The sequence below is a fragment of the Triturus cristatus genome, chromosome 9, assembly GCF_964204655.1.
Source record: "Triturus cristatus chromosome 9, aTriCri1.1, whole genome shotgun sequence".
NCBI lineage: Eukaryota > Metazoa > Chordata > Amphibia > Caudata > Salamandridae > Triturus > Triturus cristatus.
In genome coordinates this window covers 428,781,768-428,800,604 of record NC_140592.1, presented here as the reverse complement: position 1 = coordinate 428,800,604, position 18,837 = coordinate 428,781,768, and the positions used below count along the sequence as shown (strand labels likewise).

Below are 18,837 nucleotides of genomic sequence, written 5' to 3'. Positions count from 1 at the left end.
CCAGAGAGTCAATCATTCATGCACCTATGCACTACGTAATACCCCCCACCAAACAATGCAGACACTCACACTGATACTCAAAAAACAACCTAATATCCTATATAAACACCCATGTAGCTACTCACCAACCCATGCAGACACTTATACACAAAGTGAGAGACTGATACAGATAATTACATATTTAAACATTACTCAGTAAGCCATGTATTCACTAAGATGCACTTAATCAGTCAGTTACACAATCAATTTTTCAAAAACAAATCATACTTTTAGACATTTATATACCCATTTATTCTTCCATCGACATTGAGATATACATATATAAAACATATTTAATTTTTATAAAAACACACATTCACTAGATGATGTCATCAGTGATGTCATTTGAGATGTCATCAGTGATGTCATGAGTGATGTCACTGACCATGTCATGAGTGATGTAATATGTTACGTCATCAGCAGTGGATTGCGGGTGCGCGAGTTATAGTTAGCTTAACTAACTATAACGGGAGAATTTCAATGGTTTTTTATGAGTGAAATGTCCGCTAACTATAACGTGTGTGAAACCTATGGTTTTTTCACTGAATTTGCAAGGTTTTTTAAATGCTAAATCCTAACTATAACGTGTGTGAAACCTATGGTTTTTTCAGTGAATTCTAACTGTGCGTGTATTTCTCTAACAGGAGATATAGCATTCGGTTTAATTGAATATTGTGGTTGTACTTGTGGGCTGGATCTTATTGGTATGATATTATAAGGAGAGTCCTTATCCCAGCTGACATGATTGCGGTATAAACTTGGGCTTCTGCAAGAGCCCATTCACATCTGTAGGCTTGTTTGACGTCATCAGGGACAAGCCTAGAAAATGACAGTATTATGACTTACTCATCCTGTGTGGATGTGTGTACAAACTCCAGGGGACAATTGACCTCAGCTAAGTGAGTGTCATATGATATTGTTAAAATTTCCCCAGGACATTACTCACATGGTGCACTGTATGTCACCCTCAATTTGTATACCTAAATCATATAATCTATCTGGAGGGGCTGTGTGCCGATCTAGGGTTTCAACTGTAATGTATTTATCAGTTGCTTTCATGGTCAGAAACTCCTGGAGAATCTGGCACACTATAGTGATCTCTGCCATATTGTCGAGGAGAGTCACCGCCCACCTCCCATTCAGGAGGAGAATTTGCATCGTTAAATCGGGGTTTAAAATGAGAAAGTTTCTCTTCCTTCTTTATCTTCATGTCAGACAAGCATTGCAAGTCCTTTTCTGTTTTCACGTACTCCTTCTGCCTGTGTTCAGAACACCCTCTTCTCTCGGATCATTTATACACGGAGTCCTGAGGGGAACAAAAAGTATGAGTATCAGAATACCAATACCTTTCAGGTGGCTTCAAGTGCATCAGAGGTCTGCTGTTGCTGAGAAGCTCTGCGAGACCTAGCCTTTTCTTCAGGTTTGGACTTGTGCCTATGTCTATACATTAGGAACTGTTGCTGACTGAGCAAAGGACAACAGTACACCATTTTGTTATGTATTCCAAGCAACCTGGTACAAAATGTGTAGATGAAATCCCAAGAAGAGTCCCTGAATAACAAACAACATGTACAGAGTATTCTCAAAATACTCTAGTGAAAACAAAAGCGTTAGATGTGGCTATGCAGGGAGAGGCAACCTAAAACTGTGTAAAACGCAAAACTAAGGGAGAACCAAAGTGGGCACAGAAGGGAAATCGCTACAAGGGGAGAAGTCTTGTAAATCTACACTTTTGAGTAACTTTATACTTGTAAATGGTGACTAGCCAAAAGTAGTAAAATTACTCAAAAGTGTATGAGTAAACTTGCACATGTAATTTACTTACAAGTGTAAGTTATCTTTGTGAATATCTCCATTAGTCGGGTTTTGTGCACGATATTCGGTACCCCCAAAAGAACCACTTAGATTTGGCTGTTAGTGCTACCCCTCTTTAGAACAGGGGTCCCTAACCTTTCTTGCTATTAGAGCTGCTTATGAGCTATAAAAATTACCCAAGCTACTAATATCATTTGTGTTGAAATAGTGACCACATCAGACAACTTTACATTAGTAACTACCCCAAGTAAAATTGCCTGCAGTGATTACCTCAGTGCATCAGGCAGGATTGCCAGAGATAATGAAAAAAAAGGCTTTATCAATTTGGAAAGACTTTATCTGGGTAATACATAACAGCCACCACTTAAATGCCCCTGTAACCAAGGTAACAATATTTGTGATAAGCCCCCGCCCCATGCCATATGCTATATCATGCAATTATTAGCTTTAAATATATTTTGGAAACTCAAATATCAGCTGTTATCAGTTCTGCAAATACACACATTTTTGTCTCTAATGCACACTATTAAGTTTTCGTATACATATCTTATTTCAGTCCATCAAAAGATTCAAATTTAGTAGACTTAACTTGGCACAGGAGAGCTACTTACCTGTAACTGGTGAGCTACCAGTAGTTCACGAACTACTCATTAAAGAAGCTTTCTTTATGAGATACAATTAAAGACGCACCTTTCAGTGCACTCTCATATGCTATCACACCCTCCTATCATATTGACCAACCACACAGATAAAAATCCTCTTACAAATCTGAATGTGGTCACTCTCCCTGCAAACCCCCCTCCAAAAAGAACAGTACTGCCCTCAGGTTTCAAACATCCAAACAAAAAACCTAACGAGCAAGTTTAGTGAAGAAGCTTTTAAGAGAGGTTTGACAATTGCTTGGGGGTTTACAGGACCAGTTTGAAACTGGTCAATCGACATTCTGATGAGCAGGTTTCTCAAATATCTTCTTTCTCCACACCTTTCGCGGATATTGTACAGTCACTCATTGTAAGCCTGTATGTTGGTGGTCAGTGCTTTAAACCGTCTGAACCTTCTTGAAGGTAGCAGCAGAGAGACGACGGTTCTGGACTTATTGAGCTGAAGAATTAAGGGAGACAGAAACTGTAGTCTATTCGAATCTCTCCGTGCTGCAGCTTCATCTCAGACTGTGTAAGTTATGCTATATTATATATCATATTTTGCATTATGCTATGTTTTATACCATGCCAGATGATGTCAGGTTATGCTAGCACAGACCATTTCATGGTAGGTTGCATGCATATTAGAAGGACCCACTGGGGCAGGTAAGGTGTTTTTTCTGCACATGCGCCTTCATGTACATCTGGGGGAGTGGAGCAGGTAAATTTTTTTTTGCTATTACAGAGTTATAATGTACCTGCAAGCAGTGGCACAGTTCGGGTGCCATGGACAGTAATTAGAGTATGGAAAATGTGCATGGGTTCGGTAATAACAGGCGGGTATAATTGTGGTATAGAGACCCCCTTACATATCTGGGCCACAGTGCCACTGCACCTGCTGCACTATTGAGAGCTACGACCATGCGGCAAGACATCAATGGTTCAGTAACTCTATTAATAAATCACTTATTTTGTAGCTGCCCATTGTGATGACATAAAGTACTTAAATCATGCATGGAAATTCAGTGAAACCTGCAAAGCACCACTTTAGTGCGAACAATGAGAAATGATTCGTCTTCATATCTCTGTAAATACCAGTCAGATTAACAAATATTAAAGGATTTTTGTGATGGCGCATCAAACAATAGCTACCAAAGCAAGTCTGGTTCGATTCTTTCATCTTGTCTAAAATGTTGTCGCACAGTAACGTTATATATCACAAACATGTATTCATTAGTCACACCTCACTAATGAATTCATAATCTTGAGGTATTTTGGTAACAGAAGCCTCCATCCTGCGGCCGGTTAAATAGTACATAGTTGCTCCTACTAAACCTGATGTTAGCTAAACTCTTGCCAGCTTTAAGGGCGTGCAGTTTAGGAATTCACTGCTGCACTTGGAAACAGTTGCAAGATTTGCAGGTTAGCCTGAGGGCGTGAGCTGTCAAATGCTTTATTTACACAACTGATGTTCTATTATATACAGCCCTCGCAAAAGTTCATGGCTAAGAACACCCCCACCACCATTGAAACGACCCAATCTGGCGTGTGTTAATGAATAACAGCCTGTGTACAACATATTGCTGCAAAAGGTGCCGCCTCAAGCAACTACCAAATTGAATAACTGGCAGGTGCAATTTTTTTAAATTCATTTTCAATGGTGGGGTTTAGCTTACAGTGGCAATAGAGGGAGTTTGAAAAGTTAACTGAAACAATACGTGCTCATATGGTTGTGAGTGCAGTGTTATGCTATTGATTGTAACTTTAAATCCAGCCGCTGGCATTTTACTAACAGGAATAGCTTTGTGCATGGGTTACGATGTCGACAGAGGCTGGCATGCTGCGAGGGCCACATTTCCTGTAGGGACTATTGACTATTTCTTATTTAAATAAAGTGGACGTAAATGTAAATGTAAATGTATTTGTACTTATATAGCTCACTTCTACCCAAGGGTCTCGTAGCGCTGTATTCATACCGCTGTGGAACCCTTCCTGGTTTTCCTGTGAGATGTCCACTCTTGGGCACCCCCAAGATGAAGCCAGGCATCCTTAGCGCTGTGGGGGCCGTTGTGGAGATTAAGAAAGCTATTGCCCAGAGTTGCACATTGGGACCCATGATTAGAATAGGCACCGAGGCGAGAATTATCAGGTCCGGGAAAATTTAATCCAAGAGCCGCCGAGGCAGGAATTGAACCCTGGCTCCGGGGCCAAACCTCTGCATCAGGGTCTGCCGCTCTAACCATTGAGCCACACTTCTCCACTATGTATGATGAACATGGGGGTTGCAGCGCCAAGCAGTAGTGGCTCACCCAGGTAAGAGCGGTTGAGCGTGGAGGGGGGAGGTGGAAGTCGACAGCAACAGGTTAAATAATATTAAATAAAGAAAACCACTTCCAATACGCTCGCTGCATCGCCGACTCGGCGATGCGCCGAGCACGAGGTAAGTGGTTTTATTGATTTATTTCATTTTATTTAACCCGTTGTCGACACTTCCTTGTTAATCTGAAGCAGCGTGAAAAAGTAATGAGCGTTGCGGAAAAATGCCCACAGCAACATGCATTGCACCCTCCTTTCACGCAGAAACCTGTGTGAAAGGGTACCATATTCGCAAAGCAGCGTTAACGCCACTTTGTAAATAAGATGCAGGGCATAGCACCACCAGAACATCACAAAAAATGGCATTCCAGTGGCATTATCCCTTTGTAAATATGCCCCTAAAGCTCTAAAAGGAGAAATATTTTGTTAAATTGATTCACGCTGTAGGCGCATCAAGACAGACACAGGGCTCTGCACTGAGCCAAAGCTGCCATGTTGATACCCACCCAAGGGGCCATCTCATTAATGGCTGCGTTGCCCCAGCTTAGAGGTGAGTGTTGTTTTTATGCACCTGCAGTGTGTCAGGTAAATTCATTTAAACCAATATTTCTCAGAGTAAGTAAGCTATTTTAAACTGTAAAGCTGAGAAATTGAAAGAAGCTAACTATCGCCACTGTTACTGAGCTGTACCATCGAGAAATCAAGCTCCAATTCGGTGAAATAGCAGGGAAAATTAAATAAATATACACATAAAAAAGAGGTGCTCGGCTATGCACTGAGCCAGTGTAGCCCATCATCATATGGACTTGAGGGCAATATTATGAACAGTTGTGATGATTCAGATCAGAAGAATTCCGCTGACTCAGATCTGAGCAGAGCACCGATTTTTAAGTGCCTGCAGTGCAGTGTGTTTCCAGCGGCTAAACATACCACAAAATGATGTCACTGCTGCCGTGAAATCGCCAGCCCCATGGGAAACTTCTAATATGGCAGGCAGGGAAGACCACAGTTCGGCAGACTACTCATCCTTGGCTCCACTGGAGACTGACACTCACACCGCCTAATTCATAATCTGGCCCTTAGACTGAAGTTATGGATAGCAATGTAGGGATTGAAGATATGAATTTGATAATCTTTTGGATTTTGCATTATGGAATATATAATGTGAGATACAGATAAGTAGTAGGATTTGGATTGAGTCTGGTTAAGGGTGGAATTAAATGACTCAACAGGAGGAATTTTGATAAAATGGGAATGAAATGACAGAAGAAATTTTGACCAAATGGAAAAGCTGATCTTAATAACATTAACTACAGTTCTGGGAAGGTAGTGAAGGAGGAAAGCATATTATATAATATATTACCCCAATGTCTATAATTTGAAATAATGGATTTATGGACATTTATTAACAAAAGTGACGCATACAAAAAAAATCACAATTGTGTTGTTTTCATTTCTCAGAGAACAACTGAGGGATTGATATATTTAAACTGCTGAAAGTGTGCTGGACAGGTAACTAGCACCATCCGAAAGGATAAGCATTGTGCAATAATCCAAACCCTGTTCACCTCTTTACTGTTCATGCCTCTTCTAGTTATATTCTGCCCCTTCCACCTCCAGTTGGGCAGAAGGACTGTCTTGGTCACAAGCATGGAATGAAGGTCTGCCTTCTTTCTGTTTTTTATCACAATCATTGTCTGGCATCTAGTGGAATGTCTGCTCTGGTCGGGCAGATACACTTCATTGGCCTCTTGATGGGTGGAGATATTGGTCATGATCAGGAGCTGCTCCCCCTCAATATCCTTGTTGGTTTAGTCCTGCTTATGAATCCCCCTTTCCAAGCAATCCCAGAAAAGCTTTCACTTGGAAATCATATGTCAGAAAAGATGGTATTGCGCTTGTTGCCTTTAGTCAGGGTTGGATTGGGACTCAAAATCGGCCCGGGCACGCTATAAAAAAGTGCCCCACATTTGCATATAGCCTTTCCTCAAAACACTGCTTCAGCGAAATTTTATTAAAAAAAGGGGGGGAGTTAACATAAACATAAACATAAATAAAAGGCATTGTCATTTACAATGCCAATAGCTTAAACTCTCTTAAAATGCGAGACCTCTTGCATTGCAAATGCTTGTCGGGCGCGTCACGCATGAGTCTGCCACGCAGGCCAAAGTCAGTGGGGGGGCATTTTATGGCGCAATTGAAGTGCTCGAGTTCCCATGAGCTGTGTACCGAGGGCAGGGGTGGGGTGCAGGCAGGACAGCCCCGGCTCCTTTGTGCCTTTCTGCTGGTCGGAGCCCCTCGGGGAGCAGACAATGAGCATTCTGTGCTGCCGCCACTGGCTGGGCGCGGCGCCCGTGAGGTAATGGACCGGTAATGCACGGCCTGCAACAGCAGCACTCCCACCCCATAAAGTGGACCACTAATTAAAGGCCAAGGGAGGGGGCCCAGGACATTTTCACTTCTCTCTGGTTGTCAATGGGGCAGGAATGTGAAGACACTGGGCGGGGAGGCCGATCACTGAGAGGGGGACAGGAGGGTGAATGGAAGGGGCCGAGGGAGGGGGGGAGAGAGATAGCTGCCGAGGGACATTGTTCCAGCCCAGCAGTGCACAGAGAATTTAGTGAGGTACGCACAGACATCCACATGTTATTTCCCATTTACTGAGTGACAACTCTAAATAGGAGGTATTTACCTCTTGTGGTAAATACCTCACACTGCATTGCCTGTGTTTCTAAGTGTGGTAAAAGCCTCAACCTCCACTGGGACACAGAGCATCGGGCTATTGTTGAGCCTGGCTAGTACGGTCTTTGGAGTTCCCTACAAGGGCAGTACTAAAGCACGGTTGAAAAGACGGAGCAAGAAATGACAGCAATCAAAATATGTTAGCATGGTGCAAACATTCACGATTGAGAGGCAGCCTCTTTTGATGATTTCTTACAGCTTTCTTCATTTCTGATTGAGGTAACATTTTTAAATTTGGAAGCAAAGCCGACAAAAATCTACATTACAACAACAAAAAACAACAACACTGCAAAATGTTTTTGTTTCCATTGTATTCAAAACACTTAGAAGTATAACAAGTCAATTTTGGGAAGAGCCAAGTTCAGGAGTGTGCTCAGAATGCATTGGTTTTGAACATTGTGTCAACACTGCGGGCCACTTCACCAACCTCCGGCCAGCACAGACAGCAAAGTACCGGCATTCTGCGCCATGAGAATGTCCGTTCTTGGTGCTTTATAAATATCTATTAAAATCACTGGCTTTGCGATTGTTAACCCGCCCATTACCAAAATTACACAACGTTTTACAGGGTGGCAGTAAGACACAGGAATCAGAATTATACAATATAGTACATTTAAGGGGAGGCAAAATAGTTAAACAAGCGCGGTTAGGAAAATTACGCAACGTTTTACAGGGTGGCAGTAAGACACAGGAATCAGAAACATACGATATGGTACATTTAAGGGGCAGCAAAATTATTAAATAAACAAACGCAGCCGCTAAATTGAAAGTGGACCACGCTGCACATTAAAAAAAATAGTGCTTACAGACTTATTGAAGGAGACCATGTAACACCACAAGTAAAAGATCCAGTCCTCATGGGAGGTAGACAGGGCGACAGGGCGTTAACAAGGAGAAACTAACAAGCCTCATTGTCAATCGGAAAGCAACATTTACCAAGGACAATGACACCAGCCAATGAAAAGTATGGGCGGAGAGTTAGCGAGGCTTTCACACCATACTCTGCTACTGCATGTCTCGCAGAGCTTGCCCGCTGCAACGCTAGGCTCAACCTAAAAAGTGGACTCCAAGGGCCAGTTGGCTGACCTCCTGTGTACCTACAGTGCTACAACAAGCTGCAAGTAGCCTTTTACCTGAAGTGCCCAGCTGTCCAGCAACAACTAGACCTGACCTAGAACCTGTTGATGGCCTCTTTGAAGTGAGTCTTGACTCCCAAGTACTGTTCCTCTCATCTTGAAAACTTGGGCTGTGTCTACCTGGACTTGTCATACCACCTCTGAAAGCTGGGTCTTCAAAACATTTTAGATTTCCAGACCTCTAGAGGACTGGGACCAATCAACTCAGGATATCTGCCTAAGGGACCGCTTTGCTGGGCTGAAGAAAGAGGTTTCACCAACTTGGAGCTTCTCAGCAAAAGCAAATGTGATTCAGGTGCTCTCTGTGAGAAGGTATCTGGCCGCATGCAACCTGTCGTCAGATACAGCATGTCATCTTGTTCCGTTGATGGATTTTCGCTTCAGTTTCACAGGCTAAGTCCCAAGGTAAAACTCTACCATGACCATTGATTATCATTTGTGCTTAGTGGTTTTGAAGCTATGTTTACTTTAATCTTTCAAAATTCATATCATTGGTGCCCGTTAATAAAGTTTTGTCATTTTCATGTAATTTTATTTATTAAAGTTTAATATAATTATCTAATTCAGTTTGGGTTTTTTGGTGCTTAGTGTTTTGACTTTGTTAGAAATGGGATTTCTGGTTGGCTAGGGCTTGCGCCAAAGCCAGACAGAAACCACCACTCTAGTCAGGGCAAGGAAGTTACACGCCAAAGATAACCCCTGCTCACCCCCTTGGTAGCTTGGCACGAGCAGACAGGCTTATCCCTGAGGCGATGTGTAAAGCGTTTGCGCGCGCACCCAGCAACAACACCCAAGGCCCACCACAAAAGAAACTCCACACAAGGTATTCTATAAAAATAGCCTTTGTATTATACACAACACATTAGATAAAGACACACACTCTACAATGTGCCAACAGGCACGGGCAGAATTTACAAGGGATTATATATACAGGGGACAGGGCCACCTGGACCACTGTCAGGAATTAGCACTTTTTAGAACATAGGAATAATACTGTAGTACAAAATAACATATGTAGCACACAACCAGTAACTACTGGTATCAGGTAAGTACCACCTACGCAACCCTAACCACCTTAGGAATATATTGCGCAGGGAACCAGGACCTCCCTAGTACCACCTGTACTAGGGGAAAACAAACAACCACCTAAGTATCACAATACCCGTAGGGGTCTAAGCACATAAACACAGGATGCATAAAATACCTTCAGAGGTGTAAAGCAAAGCACATGACGCATAAACACATTCAGAGGTGCAGGAAAGGGACAATGGTGCAAAAACTCACATTAGCCACTCTCTGTGGCAGTCCCTAGGCCAACTGGCCTTGTCGGGGCGAGGACGCCCTGCGTCCCAGCAAAGTCAGGGGCAAGACTGCGCAGGAGGCGCAGTCCAAAACTCAGAGTCAGGGCAAGACTGCGCACGCAGTCAGGGCAAAGCGCCACGGGCCCCAACCTAAACGTTGCAGCTGCCCACTAAGTGCTGGGCAGCTGTGGACAATGAGCGTGGGCACCACTGTGCCTTTAGAACAGTTATGGCCTCCTGAGCCCCTCTGGGCTCTACAACAAGGAATGCCCCCTAGATAACGTAGGAGCAGCCCGCTGCCTTCCGGGGCCGCTCTGTGCATACACGAAATGCCCCCGTCGTTGGAGCTTTGACGGGGCTCTGAAGAACGAGAATGTCCCCCGACGTTGGAGCCTCGATGGGCTCGTGCACAAATGTGGGGGGTAACGTTGGAGCGGCCCGCTGCCTTCAGGGCCGCTCTGCGCATCAAACGAACTGCCCCCGTATGCGGTGGAGCCTCGTGGGCTCCCAAGTAAAGAATGCTGCCCCTAACGTTGGAGTCCCGGCGGACTCTAATCCCAGCAATGCGCCAATGCCCCCGTGGTTGGAGCGCACCCCCCCGTTCACCGGCCAGCCAGGAGCCCCCCCCACTCACCGGACTCTTCGCGGCGGGGAAGGCTCATGCTGGTGGGTCGATCTCCGCTGGGCCGATCTGGAGCGGAGCACACAGCGCTCCGACTTCTCTGGACTGCGGGGCTTGGTCGGTAATATGGAGCCTACGGGCCCCGAACACGAAGGCCACGCGTCCCAGTGCGGGGTGGGCTCCCGCCTGGGTGGGGGACACGGCGCTTCTCCTGAGGGCCCCGGGGCACAGGGTAGGCTCCTGCCTGCTCCGGGGCTTCGAATCAAACCGCCAGTCTTCGGTGGGAGGCGGGGTAGGCTCCCGCCCTCCTACTTCCTGATCCGGTTGTCCCGGCGGCCCGCCCCCGGCCCGCCTGACTTCCTGGATGTCCCGGGCTGCAGCGGTGATTTTTAAATCTTGGCAATGAGAGGGGTAGGCTCCCTCGTGATAATAAAACAATGTTCCGCGGGGTGGGCACCCGCTTACAGTTACGGCAATGTCCCTGGCAGGGTGGGCACCTGCCAGGAGACTCTAGAATCGGCAAATACGGGGCAAACGCCGGGTGGGCACCGGCTTTCAGAAATAAAGCGCTTCTAGCGCTAAGGAAAATAAAAGCGCTTCCAGGCGCTTAGGGATGCCCACAGACACCAAGTCCAGTAAAGTTCTCCCCTGCATGCAGCAGGGCAGGGGTGGGGGGCAAGGCTGGACCCAGAGCCAGCTCACTGGGCCTCCAGGTAGGGAGGTAGTCCAGGTGGCGGTCCTCTGGTCCAGCAGCAGCAGCAGCAGCCCCCCTCAGGTAAGATCCTGGCAGAGAACAACTTCTGTGGGGACACAGCCCCATTTTTATACAGCAAAAGTCTTTGTTCTTGGTTCAGGTTGAGGGGGAAAACCAGTCGCAGCTGGTTGGGGAGCACCCTTGATGTGCTCAGCCCCTCACTCTATTCACTTGGCAGGGCTAGGGTCGTCAGTCGCACCACAGGGGGCGGAGCCAGCATTGTGTGTGGCAAACCCTGTCCTATTCAGGACCCAGGTGTACTCCTCCCACCCATCTAGCTGCTGATCTCCCCATTCACCACTGGGTGACTCATCCTGACTCTGGGGAATCCCTAGCCCTTCACATGACATGACCAGCCAATCACGTGACAGACACACTGCACACAAAAGTGCCCACCTCTAGAAGTCGCACTTCCACACTAGGTACATTCACGCCGCACACATCATCGCGCAGCATTCACTCCCACGAGTCCGCACATACCAAACTCGGGCCTGCACACCCCACGCATCAGGAACTACTAGGGACACATACATTCCCCATGCATTCCTATGGGAGGGCAGGCCTATCTCACCACATGCACTCAGAGCACGCACGCACTTTACCCTGGGACACAGGGAAAGTGCGCAGAAACCAAAAAATTACCACACCAAGTCACCAATAAAAAAGCAAAAAAAGTTCACCTGCCAGAAGGGCCAAGTCCAACAGACTTCAACACTGTTCTGATACTACATAAATATGTCAGTTCTGCACTATTACTATGAGGGGGTTCGAGCTCAGCTCAATTTTGGGACTCCGGCGTTTCACTCTGACTCGAGTTGTGATGATCACTCGAGGAGGGCAGTTGTCTACTCAATATAATAAAATACATTTTTAAAGAATTTCTTTGTGTGTTTCTTGTTGATTTATATGTAAAAGGGAAAAAATTAATAATTGTATTTCTTTTTTAATTAGCGTGGACACAAAAATAAAGGTCAGGCCGATAAAATGCTAGTAAGGTGAATGCCTGCCAAGTTTCCCAGGTCCATGCGTGATGCGCTAGTCCAGTTCAGGTTTTTTTTCTTTGAATTCTGGGACTTCCAGTCCTGTTTTATAATGGAATAAACAACACTACGAGTCCCAAAATGAAAAAGCATTGAAAATGCAATAGGTCTCGCCTTTGATTAAGTTAAAGCCATTTGCTTTGCTAATGATATTGTATAGCAAAGCAAATTGCTTTAACGTAATGAAAGGCGAGACCTATTGCATTTCTTAATGTTTGTTTATTTTACGACTTACAATAGTGAGAAATTTCATACCCACAACGTGTTTGATCAGTTGAAATTGTGTGGTTACAAGTTTGCTGTTTTGTCTAGGTTTTTCATGAACCTTTTCTGTGTTTTTGGATTGGTGTCAGAGTTTCACCTTGGTAAATGTCAATGAATCTGGATGTGGTGGGAAAAATTAACCTTCGTTTTGTCTTGAGTTTGTAGACTTCCTGGCTTGAAGAGCATTTGACCTAATGTGGATAGGGAGATATTATTTCAAGTAACTTTAGATCAGCCATGTGGTAGGGTGGTTCCACAAAGAGCTTTCGTTTTTTATCAGGGTTGCCGATGATGCCCTTGTGGACTTCAATGGAAATGATTACAAGTTCCATTCATAGAAATTAAAATGTCTGGAAGCATGTTATTTGCATTTGTGAACTCTTTTCTGCATTATGGAGACGGTCTCCTATTTCGTCTACACAATCTAAATGGAGAGTTTAGTAGCCATCAGGATGTTGTGTGTCCATAATTGTTAGTACTATGAGAATGAAGCATATATCATTTAGGATAAGGAAGTACAGGTTGAGTTTTTCAATGATCAGCCAACCAGCTTTCGATCGCCAATGCACAGTTTGCAAATGAGACTGGATCAGTAATTGTGCTTGATTTTAGCTTCAAACTAATCTAAAGATTAAGTATCCACATGATCAAATTTAAGCAGAAAGAAAGCAAATGTATTAGGTAAGACTGGGCATCAATATAGGCTATTCCGCAGATACTTTGCAACCTCTGTGCCAGAAGTGCCACAATCCATTCTAATACAATGTCACCAGGTGCTGATTTTTGGAGTCTGCTCAACAACGTGACCTGACAGTAAAGAATGCTACCAACAGGTCCAGCATGACCAGGAGATAGATGGAGTAAACATCCAGCATATTTCACATGCCGCCCATGACAGCCACTAGGACTGACTCTGATCCGTGCCCTTGGAGAATGCTTGTCTGAAATAGATGCAGAAAGTGATGGGAGATCTGAGCATCCACTTGAGCAACTTTTCGGTAAAATAGATTTTTGAAATGTGGTGGTGTTTTGCAGGGTCTAATTAGCAAGTTTGTGCACATGACAAGTGCTTTGGGATATTTGCAGCAAACAAATAAAAGACAAACTATTCATGAAAGCCTCTAGGTATCTCAGTAACATGTTAATCTATGCTGCAGTCAGATAAGGTGACTTTCTCTGTCTCCATTGGCTGTCCACTGAACACCCTCTCTCATTTTACAGAATCTAGACTAACCAGAAACTGGAACAAATTGGACGTTAAGAAACTTAACTCCTGTCTAGAGAATTCTAGACCTTTCACGGAAGTCACAAGTATTGATGCAGCTGATGCTGTTAAAGCCTGGTTGGTACATGCTGCCGATGCCTGCATACCGCAGCGCTTGCATAGACGCAACTTTCACCACCCGCCTGCGCCCTGGTTTACAGCTGCGTTAAAAAAAGAAAAAACCTTCTGCAAAAACCTCGAGCGCAAATGGCGTATAAAATATGATCCGTGTTCTAAGCAAATTTACAAAGCTGCCTTAACTAAATATCATTCTCTATGCAAAACTGCTAAAATTGAACATGTTAACCTAACTATCCTTGAGGCACAAAATCGCCCTAAAGCACTTTTTAAGGTAGTACAAAAACTTTCGGGTGCACTGTGTCAACCCAAACCACCTTGTCTCGATACTGCACAGTGCAACTCTCTGGCTGAATTCTTTATCGCCAAAATTGATACCATATATTCTGATTTTGGAAAACTTGCCTCTCCTCCTTCTCTGTCTCACCTACCAGCCCCTATCACATCCTCTGATCGAGTGACTTTAGAGGATAGATCCCTTACCCCTGTTCAACAGATCCCCCCCATAGTATCCAACCCTACGACTTCCTGTGATTCAGGGGTCCCACGAGATACCTGTCCTCCTGCTTCACAGTTGATTGACACATGGGATCCTCTTAATATTAATATTCTCTCTGATATTATCAGCAAAATCAAATCCGGCTCCCCATTGGATCATTTTCCCCCTCAAATATTAAAAATGCTGGATAATTCATCCCTTAAACTTATTATGGATCTTCTTAACTCCTCTCTCAGAGAAGCTACAGTACCCTCTGCATGGAAACATGCGATGATAGTGCCTTTGTTAAAAAAGGCCAACGCTGACCCTAATATCCCATCTAACTTCCGTCCTATTTCACTTCTCCCAGTTTTCTCAAAAATTATGGAAAAACATATCAATTCTCAACTCTCTTCCCATGTTGAATCTAGGGGAATTTTACATCCTTCCCAATCTGGGTTTAGGTCAGGTTTCTCAACGGAATCAACTCTACTGGGGGTCTTTGAAAACATACGATGCCGAGTGGATAGGGGGGAAACCGTGGCACTCATTCGGTGCCGAATTTGACACGGTTTCCCACCCCATTCTTATCAATGCCCTTAGATCATCTGGCATCACCGGCTCAGCCCTCAACTGGTTTGTCAGTTTTTTATCAGAACGTACCTTCCTAGTCTTCTCTTCCTCATCTGCTTCCCAAATTTATAAATCGGCGTACGGTGTTCCGCAAGGTTCCATCCTGAGCCCCTTGCTCTTTAATTTGTATGTCTGACCTTTGGCGACTATTGCGGAGCAAGCTGGGCTCACTATTTACTCATACGCCGATGATACCCAGATCATCTACTCTCTTTCTATGGGCTCTCATTCCTCCCCCTCTTCCCTCTGCGTAGGACTCAGTAACATCGCAGCTTGGATGCATAATAACAAACTGAAACTGAACGGGGGGAAAACATAGCTTCTTCTGTTTGGCCATAATACCATCTTATGGGGACCCCAACACTGGCCCTCTCAAATGGGCACTCTACCTATTCCATCTAAAACAGCACACAACCTCGGCGTCATTTTTGACGACCAGTTATCTATGAAAAACCATGTGGTTAAGACTTCTTCCACTTGTATTACTATCATTAAGTGGTTGCGTAAGATCATTTGGATGCTCCCCCAGGACACTCAGAAAACCGTGGTCCAGGCCTTAATCACCTCTAGACTGGACTACGGGAACATTCTTTACCTGGGAGCTTGCAAAGAGGTGATTCGTAAATTACAGACAGTCCAGAATATGGCAGCGCGACTGCTCTGTAAACTCCCCAATACTTCCCCTACCTCTTACTCTCTACCCACTCTGCATTGGCTCCGCATTGAAAGGCGTACAAAATTTAAGTCTCTTTGCTTCATGTACAGAATAAACGCTGGCTTGGCCCCACCCTATCTTAATTCCTTGGTACAGCACTACTGCCCCCCCCGCACCCTGCGATCATCTAATCAGCTTTTGTTCTCGGTTCCTAGAATCAAAAGATCCAGAATGGGTGGCCTCTCCTTCACCTGGCTGGCCCCCTCACTCTGGAATTCCCTTCCTCTCCGGTTGCGAACTGAACCTTGCTATCTTAAGTTTCGCAGACAGGTAAAAAATTGGTTATTTAATATGTAACAGCCGTCCTTCTGACTCTCCCCCTTTCATCTGGTTTTTAGCGCCGGGAAACCTACGGGTAGCTGAGCGCTTTACAAACTTCAATATAATAATAATAATAATAGGGCTTTAAATAGTTAAAATGTGATGTTTAGCTCCCAACGTCTTCCACTTATGGGTGAGGGAGCGATGCATGCACATCACAAGACTTTATTCCCCACAACAAGTGGCCTGCCTGCCCCATTGTTCACGACTCATCTTGCTAAAATGTATTTTTCGGGACAAAACATGTAAGAAAGCTAACTCTCTGAGGAATGACATCACGGTTTATAGCGGAGAGGATGTTGGCTGCTGTTTGGTTAAGATAAGGAGCTCGGAGGTCAGTCATGAGTTTATCTGTTACTTGTCCAGGATTCTTCGACTCTATGCTGTCCTGTCCAAGACTCACTGTCACCGCCAGTAGTAAACCCCCTCACTATGTTTTTTCTTATTTTAAAAAATAGTGTCTGAAATCTTTTAAGTGCTAATGTGAATTAACATTTTGCGTGGCTGTCAAATTTCCTAGGTCCGTGCATGTCTAGTTAGCCAGCCCAGGACCTTTCTTTAAATTCTGAGACTCGCAGTCCTATTTAACTCTGCATTAAAACTAGGACTACAAGTCCCATTATTCAAAGAAAAAAACGGGACTGGACTAACTAGTAACGCGTGGACCTGTGATAATTGAGGTCGCCTGATCACAGGGTTTATACATCTCCTTCCTCCAACTGACGCAGCCTGGTGTTCATCCTGGACCCCTTCAAAAGCCCACGAAGGTGCACAAAACAAGTACGAATTGGGGGTAGGGGATGACTCCCCAACCCTTTAGGCAGATCCGTCAGCAATCTAGTCCACTGCTAGCCCACACTTTTACCCCACCCCACGCTAAACACAGCCACTTCATGAGTGTCTCGACAAACGGCACAGCCATGGAACAAATTACACAGGCAGCATTTGGAATTACAGGGAAAACAAGCATTTGCAAACTGGCCCAGGTCCGATGCAGAAACGGAGCTAGTAGCCGCCAACTCCCGCCTGGCTCTAGCGTTCCACTGGCTCTGATCCCTGCTACTGCTGTGCTGCAGTTTCGCTTCGGTGCTGGCCGTTCCCAAGCCAGAGGTTTGCACTGTGTCACTGTATAACGTGAGTCACACTGTGGAGCGAGGCAGAAGTGACGCGTGCTGCCGGCAAGCGAATATTAACGAATGCTTCCATCGCAGCTTTACTAAAGCGGCATTTTTTTTAATGCATTGCCACTGTAGTCCTTAAGCAGGGCTGGCACTTGTGAGCTGCTGGTTTCTGCACTAAAAACATCAACCCATAAGTATACATCCACTCCCCGAGGAGTGCGTGCATCTCTCTGTAGGAAGCGCCTCAAGACTCAGAAAGCATTTTATAACTTGTGCTGTCTCTGTCTCCCGATGTGAATTGTGAATACGCCACTGTTTTGTCATGGGTGCGTACGATGTAAGGCATCGCACGGATACGAGACAAAAGAGTGCAAATGGACCCACCAATCACAATCCAAACAAGCATTTCTTAATGCAATAGGACGCGTTTTTACACAAAACCTATTGCATTGGAAATGGGAGGGTGGGGGTCCAGGAAGGCATGAACGAGAGTGGGGGGGGGCTGAAGGGGGGGTGAAAAGTCACAGACTGCAGGAGGGGGGACATAGGGGCAAAAAGAGTGTTGGAGTAAAGGGGCCAATAGTCAGGGAAGGATATAAATGACAACATGGCCGTCAGGAGGAGGATCTAACAACATGAAAACGAATCAAAATGCAGCATTTAAGATGGAAGCCAATGAAAAACATAGACGGAAAGTGGGCGGAGCTTCTCCCCACAATACTATATACAGCATCTCTTGATGAGACAGCGCATGCGCTGCCTAGCCGAGAACTAAAAAGGAAATAATGTGAAATGGAGCACCAGATCGTGCATGGGCCTGGGAACATTGCAGCCGCGGTCCGTGGAGGGAGTTCTGTGGGGCGGAAAGGCGGGGCGGGGGAGGGGCAGGGTGGGGGGTACTAAAAACCGGAATATGGATAATTGGAGGTAAATAAACAATTAAATAAATAAAACGAATTTCGTAGCGTGCCCTGCATCCCAAAATGCGATGCAGCGTGCGCAACAAGGGCCTGGTAAGTGGGTGCACTTGCCAAGTCAACATGGTAGTCCCAGACAAATAGTGCAGTCTAGAGATTCTGCAACCACGACAAAGCTACACTAACATATATTAGGAAACCAGAGCAACCGGCCTCATTCCACAGTGCCAGTGAACCTCTTCTTTCCTAACACAGCGACAACTCTGGGGCATCTTAAGGACTTTGAGCGCCCTAGGCCAAACGTATTTTGGGGGCCTCTGTGCGGGTCAGCTTTGAATTTATGATCCAGTTTCAGCTTTCTCGTGTCCCTTTGGCCAGATCACAAACAGTGCACAGACACACTGGTTCAAATTCCAAATGTGTTTATAGTTAATATTCAGGGATAGTGATGTATTTTTTCAATATTTTAACACACTAATACTTCTGCAAATAATCACTGTGACATCCTCCCATTTCTCATATCTGAGATCCTGTTTGGACCTAAAACATTTTTTTTATGGATGTTGCATGAAACAAAAACACATTTGTCATAAAATGTCTGTAATACAATCTCACACATTACCCAGATTAAAAATAAATG

General features: G+C 44.9%; 1 protein-coding gene and 1 long non-coding RNA gene across 4 annotated transcripts in view; one reads left to right on the top strand and one right to left on the bottom strand.

Moving 5' to 3' along the window:
* The window catches only part of LOC146798094 (uncharacterized), a 526,362-nt gene that overhangs the window by 77,129 nt on the left and 430,396 nt on the right, over window positions 1–18,837 (bottom strand). The window lies entirely within an intron of this gene.
* Window positions 2,902–18,837, top strand: part of LOC146798093 (cytochrome P450 2G1-like) — a 488,692-nt gene continuing 472,756 nt past the window's right edge. For both annotated transcript variants that reach the window (XM_085625313.1, XM_085625311.1), the window contains exon 1: window positions 2,902–3,027. The gene's annotated coding sequence lies outside the window, so the exon portion shown is untranslated. The remainder of the gene's footprint in view (window positions 3,028–18,837) is intronic.